The sequence below is a fragment of the Rhinopithecus bieti genome, unplaced genomic scaffold, assembly GCF_001698545.2.
Source record: "Rhinopithecus bieti isolate Rb0 unplaced genomic scaffold, ASM169854v2 scaffold_618, whole genome shotgun sequence".
NCBI lineage: Eukaryota > Metazoa > Chordata > Mammalia > Primates > Cercopithecidae > Rhinopithecus > Rhinopithecus bieti.
Window position 1 is genome coordinate 26,574 of NW_016803195.1, and position 6,571 is coordinate 33,144.

The window sequence follows — 6,571 nt, forward strand, 5'->3', positions numbered from 1 at the left end:
GTGCTGTGATAAACATACACATGCAGGTATCTTTTTTATATGATGACTTTTTTTCCTTTGGGAGATACCTAGTAGTGGGATTGCTGGATCGAATGGTAGATCTACTTTTAGTTCTTGGAGAAATTTCCATACTATCTTTCATAAATATTGTACTAACTTTCATTCCCATCAATAGCATATAAATGTTCCCTTTTCACTGCATCCACACCAACATCTGTTGTTTTTTGACTTTTTAATAATGGCCATTCTGGCTGGGGCAAGGAGGTATCTCACTGTGGTTTTAATATGCATTTCCCTGATGATTACTGACATTAGTGGCATTTTTTTCATGTTGGTTGGCCATTTGTTTATCTTTTGAGAAATGTCTGTTCCTGTGATTTGGCCACTTTTTAGTGGGATTGTTCCTTTCTTGCTGATTTGCTTGAGTTCCTTATGGATGCTGTAGATACCCTGTAGCAGGATTGCTGGATCCAATGGTAGTTTAGTTACATGTCATTTATTTGTTTTTGTTACGTTTGCTTTTGGGGTCTTAGTCATAAGTTCTTTGCCTAGGCCAATGTCCAGAAGAGTTTTCCCAGGTGTTCTTCTAGAATTTTTATGATTTCAGGTTTTAGACTTATGTTTTTAATCCATCTTGAGTTAATTTTAGTATATAGAGAAAGATAGGGATCCAGTTTCATTCTTTGCATGTTGTTGTTCAATTTTCCCAGCACCATTTATTGAATAGAGTGTTCTTTCCCCAGTGTGTGTTTTTATGTGCTTTTCTAAAGATGAGTTGGTTTTAGGTATTTGGCTTTTTTCTGGGCTGTTTATTCTGTTCCATTGGTCTGTGTGTCTTTTTTTTTTTTTCCCCCAGGAGATAGTGAGTTTTATTTTGTCTTGGCTGGATAGAGGTTTGATTTGCTCTCGAATGTTCCAGGGTGGAGAGAAAGTAGGAGAAAGCCCAGGATGTTGAGGTCTATTCAGCGTTATCTTCTCTCTTGTTTTCATTTTCACCATCAGTGGAGACAGTAGCATACTTGCTTGCAGAACTGAACTTGGAAGCTGGATTTTCCTCAGGTTTCTTTGGCTCAGGTACAGATCTGGACTCTTGATCCTTTTTGCCATCTTTTGTGTCTGACTCTGTCCAGTGGTCTTTGTTCCCTCTGTCTCCTGGACCATGGCTAGAGTTCCCAGTTTGGCTTTTGGGACATTCATCCCATCTACTTTATTTTCATCATTCCTTCCTCAGATGGTTGAGCTGGAGCAACTTTTCCCCCAACATTTGTAGGGATTGCTGCTCTGTGTCTGAGCTCTAAAATCGAGTAGGAGGGTTAGAACTTCACTTCACCCAAGTGTTCTCCTTTGGTGGATGGGCTGGCATTACCTTTAGGGGCTGATCAGGTTTGGAAGGTTTAGAAGCTGGAGAGTGACAGTCTTCCTCCTTATTGAGTGTTTCATTTTCTAGAGACTTCTCACTCTCCTTCATGCATTTCTGCTGGATGTGACAGAGGTCCCAGTCTGTGATGACTCACTTCCTGTCCTCAACCGTTCCTGTTCCTGAGTTTCTTCACTTCGCCAGCTTGGGTGTCTCTCCCGAAGCCATTGTTCTAGTTTTGGCTCATCCAGCTGATGCTGCAACTTCTCTTGTTCCTTCTGTAGCCATTCTTTTACTTCTCTTTCTCTAGCAGCTATGTCAGTGGGCTTTGTCCCTCTAAAGATAGGAGCAGCTCGACTGGACTGGGAGGTACTAGCAGAGGAATCATCTTCCTTAGGAGTACTCCGAGGCTTTAGATTCAGTTTGGGTCTTTGTGGGGGACCTCTATCATCACGCTTGTAATCATCCCAAGGGTAATCATCTCTGGAGCTCCACGACCGATCATCCTGTCTGTTGGATCAGTCTTCATAGCGATCCCCACCTCCTGTGTAGTCATCATCCCTGAAGTACCCACTGCCAAATGCTTTTCTGCCATTGCCTATCTGGGAATCATAACCTCTATCATAATCTCTGCTGCCTTGGTCATCATAGCGATCCCGGCCACCATATCGATCCATATCCCTGGGTGGGCCTTCCTGATACTTATTACGATACCTGTCTGAATCATAACGGTCTCGATACTTGTCTCCAGAGCTGTCATCACCTCTTCTAGGTGAGTAGTCACCAAAGCTGTCTGTGGCAGGACGAGCCCTCCTGTCTGTATCTGTTTTGTCACAATCCCAATTTCTGTCACAGCCAAAAGAACGATCACCCCTGTCTTTATCCTGTGCTTGATTAGCAACATCCACTCGAATTATCTTGTTACCTAGAGACTCTTCATTGAGACTCAAGGCACTGAACAGAGAATCTAGGTCCTCAAATTCAGCATAACCAAACCTTTCAAATTATCTGGATTGCTGGGTTCACGTGTTAAACGCACTGCACTGATATTTAATCCTCTAAAGAATTCCTTAATGGACTCTTCTGTCACATCATAGGGTATGTTCCCTAGAAAAGCAATGTAGGGTGGCAATTTGGGAAGATGGCTCCAGTTGATACTGGGTTCCCAAGCAGCCCGTGAAGCAGTGAGAAGGATGGAACGGTCAATTGGAGGTGCCCTATATACATCTTCATCATTACTGTTATCTCCTTCCAGGTCATCTGTTTCATCAGCCCAGCTGACTGGCTTAGAAATGTAGGTGCTTCCTCCACCAGTCCCCCCATCCTCAGCCAGAAAGTCTGTTAGGGAGATAGTCTTCCCCTTCTTATTCTTCTTTTTTGCTTAGTTCTTGAAGGTCAATAATAGATCACACTGGAAACTGGTATTGTTGAGGCCGCCATGTTGGGAGAGGCTTTGTGTGTCTATTTTTGTACTGTTTTAGTTACTATAGCCTTGTAGTGTTTAAGTCAGGTAATGTGATGGCTCCAGATTTCTTCTTTTTGCTTTGGATTACTTTGGCTACTCAGAATGGTTTTTGGTTGTATATGAACCTTAGGATTATTTTTTTCTAATTCTGTGAAAAATGACCTGTGAAAAAATAATTAGTATTTTGAGAGGAGTTGCATTGAATCTGTAGATTGATTTGGGCAGTATTGTCAGTTTCACAATATTGATTCTTCCAATCCCTGATCATGGCATGTTTTTCCATTGTGTCATCTTTGATTTCTTTCGTCACTGTTTTGTAGTTCTTTTTTTTCTTCGCAACTATTGTAAATGGGATTGAGTTATTGATGTGATTCTCAGCCTGTTTGTTATTGATACATAGCAGTGCTATGGATTTATGTACTTTGATTTTGCAACCTGAGACATTACTGAATTTATAAAATCTAGGAGTCCTTTGGAGGAGTCTTTAGAGTTTTCTAGGTATACAAATCATAATATTAGTAAACAGAGATAGTTTGACTTCCTGTTTTGCAGTTTACATGCCCTTTATTTCTTTCTTTTGCCTGATTGCTCTGGCTAGGACTTCCAGTGCTATGTTGAATAGAAGTGATGAAAGCAGGCATTCTTGTCTTGTTCTAGTTCTTAGGAGAAATGCTTTCAACTTCTCCCTGTTCAGTATAGTGTTGGCTGTGGATTTGTCTTATTTGGGCTTTTGTAATTTTAAGGTATATTTCTTCTATGCCTATTTGTTCAGGGTTTTTATCATGAAGGGATGCTGGATTTTATTGAATGTTTTTTCTGCATCGTTTAAAATAATCATGTGGTTTCTGTTTTTAATTCTGTTTATGTGATGAATCAATTTATTGACTTGCATTTGTTGAACCATCCTTATATCCCTAGGATGAAGCCCAGTTGATGAGGGTGAATTATCTTTTCAATATGCTGTTGGATTCAATTTGCTAGTATTTTATTGAGGCTTTTTGCATCTGTATTCATTAGGAATGTTGGTCTGTAGTTCTTTTTTGTTGTTATGTCCTTTCCTTGCTTTGGTATCAGGGTGATACCAACTTTGTAGAATGAGGGAGGATTCCCTCTTGCTCTGTCTTTTGGAATAGTTTCACTAGGATTGGTACCAGTTCTTTGAAATTTCTGGTAGAATTCAGCTGTGACTATGTCTGATCCTAAGCTTTATCTTGTTGGGAGATGTTTTGTTACTGATTTAATCTCACTCCTTATTACTGATCAGCTCAAGATCTGTTTATCTTCTTGATTCAAGCTTAGGAGGCTGTGTGTTTCTAGGAATCTTCCATTTCCTGTAGATTTTCTAGCTTGTGCACATAGAAGTGTTCATAGTAGTCTTGCATGATCTTTTGTATTTCGGCAGTATCAGTTATAATTGCTGCATTTTCATTTCTGATTCAACTGGTTTGAATCTTCTCTCTTCTTTTCTTTTTTTGATTAGCTTTTAAGTAGTGTCTTTCATTTTTGTTTATGTTTTCAATAGAATTCAACCTGTTGTTCAATGACCTTTGTATGGTCTTTTGGTTCATTTCATTTAGTTCTGCTCTGATCTCTGTTTTCTTACTACACTTAGGTTTGGGTTTGTCTGTTCTCTAGTTTCTTCGAGGCGGACATGATGTTGCCAATCTTTGATCTTTCTATCTTTTTGATGTAGGCATTTAGCTATAAACTTTTCTCTCATTAGCACTGCTTTGCTGTATCCCAGAATTTGGGTAACTGGTTCACTGTTATTATTCATTTCAAAAAATTTTATAAAATTTCACTGATTTTATTGTTGACTCAAAAAATCATGGGAGCATATGGTTTAATTTTCATTTTTGTATAGTTTTTGAGATCCCTCATTCGAACTTAATTTCTAGTATTTATTCTTGCTGTAGTCTAAGAAACACTTCGTTAATGATTTGATTTAAATGTTATTGAGATTTGTGTTGTGTCCTTCATACGGTCTATCTTGGAAAATGTTCCATGTGCTGATAAGAATGTATACCTGCAGTTTTCAGGTTGAATGTTTGTGAATGTTCTGTTAGGTCCATTTGTTCTAGAGTCTAGTTTATGTCCAGTATTTCTTTGTTGACATTCTACCTCAGTGATCTATGTAGTGCTGTCAATGGAGTATTAAAGTCTCCTACTATTATTGTCTTGCTGTCTACCTCTCTTCTTAGGTCTAGTAGAATTTGTTTGATGACTGTGGGTGCTCCAGTGTTAGGTACATATGTATTTAGAATTGTTATATCTTCTTGTTGAATTGTTCTGTTTGTTATAATATAATGACTTTCTTTGTCTTTTTATTGTTTTTTGTTTAAAGTCTGTTTTTTCTCATATAATAATAGCTACTCCTGCTCTCTTTTGGTTTCCATTTATGTGTAATTTTTTTTTTTTCATCTCTTTCCTTGAGTCTACAAAAGTCTTTATATGGGCTAGGTGGGTCTCTTGAAGGCAGCGGATGTTTGGTCTGTGTTTTTTAAAATCCATTCTGCCAATCTGTATCTTTTAAGTGGGGCATTACACCATTTACATTTGAAAGTAGTATTGCTATGTGAGCTACTCTTGCAGTCATCGTATTGATTGTTACCTAGTTGCTTTGTTTTATTTATTGTGTTATTGTTATAAGCACTTTCATTTATGTACGTGTCTATGTATGTATTTATTTGTTGGGACAGAGTCACTCTGTCACCCAGGCTGGAGTGCAGTGGCATGATCTTGACTCACTACAACCTCTGCCTCCCAGGCTTAAGCGATCCTCCCACCTCAGCCTCCCAAGTAGCTGGGACTTACAGGTGCATGCCACCATGCCCAGCTAATTTTTGTATTTTTAGTAAAGACGGTGTTTCACCCATGTTGGCCAGGCTGGTCTTGAACTTCTGACCTCAAGTGATCCACCTGCCTCGGCCTCCCAAAGTGCTGACATTACAGGCATGAGCCACCACGCCTAGCCTAGCCCTTTCATTTAGATGTTTAGAACTCCATTGAGCATTTCTTATAAGGCTGGCCTACTGGTAACGGATTCCCTCAGCATTTGCTTTTCTTTGATAATCTTTATTTTGCTTTCATTTCTTAAATTTAGTTTTGCTCTATGCAGAATTCTTATCTGACAGTTGCTCTGTTTGAGGAGACTAAAGATAGGACCTGAATCCCTTCTAGCTTATAAGATTTCAGCTGAGAAGTTAGTCTGATAGTTTTTCCTATATCATTTATTTGATACTTTTATCTCACTGCTCTTAGAATTCTTGCCTTTGCATTGACTTTAGATAGCCTGATGACCATATATGCCTTGGTGATCTCCTTTTTTCACTGAATCTCCCAGGAGTTTTTTGAGCTTCTGGTATTTGGATGTCTAAATCTCTAGAAAGATTAGGAAAGTTTTTCTAAATTATTCCTTGAAGTAGGTTTTCTAAACTTTTGCTTTTCTTCTCCCTGAGGAACAACTTTGATTCTTAGATTTGGATGTTTTACATAGTCTCATATTTCCTGGAGATTTTATTTGCTTCTTTGTATTCTTTTTTCTTAATTTTTGTCTGACTGGTTTAATTTGAAAGCCTTGTCTTCAGACTCTGAAATTCTTTCTTCTACTTGGTCTAGTCTGTTGTTAAAATTTTCCACTGCATTTTGTAACTCCTTAAGTGAGTCCTTCATTTCCAGAAGTTCTTTTTTTTTTTATTTTAATATTGATCTCTCTAGAAAATTTCATTCATATCCTGTATTTTTTTTTT

At 38.4% G+C, this 6,571-nt stretch overlaps 1 pseudogene; it reads right to left on the reverse strand.

Moving 5' to 3' along the window:
* Positions 1 to 958: 958 nt before the first annotated feature.
* The window catches only part of LOC108527313 (eukaryotic translation initiation factor 4B-like), an 18,354-nt pseudogene continuing 12,741 nt past the window's right edge, over positions 959 to 6,571 (reverse strand).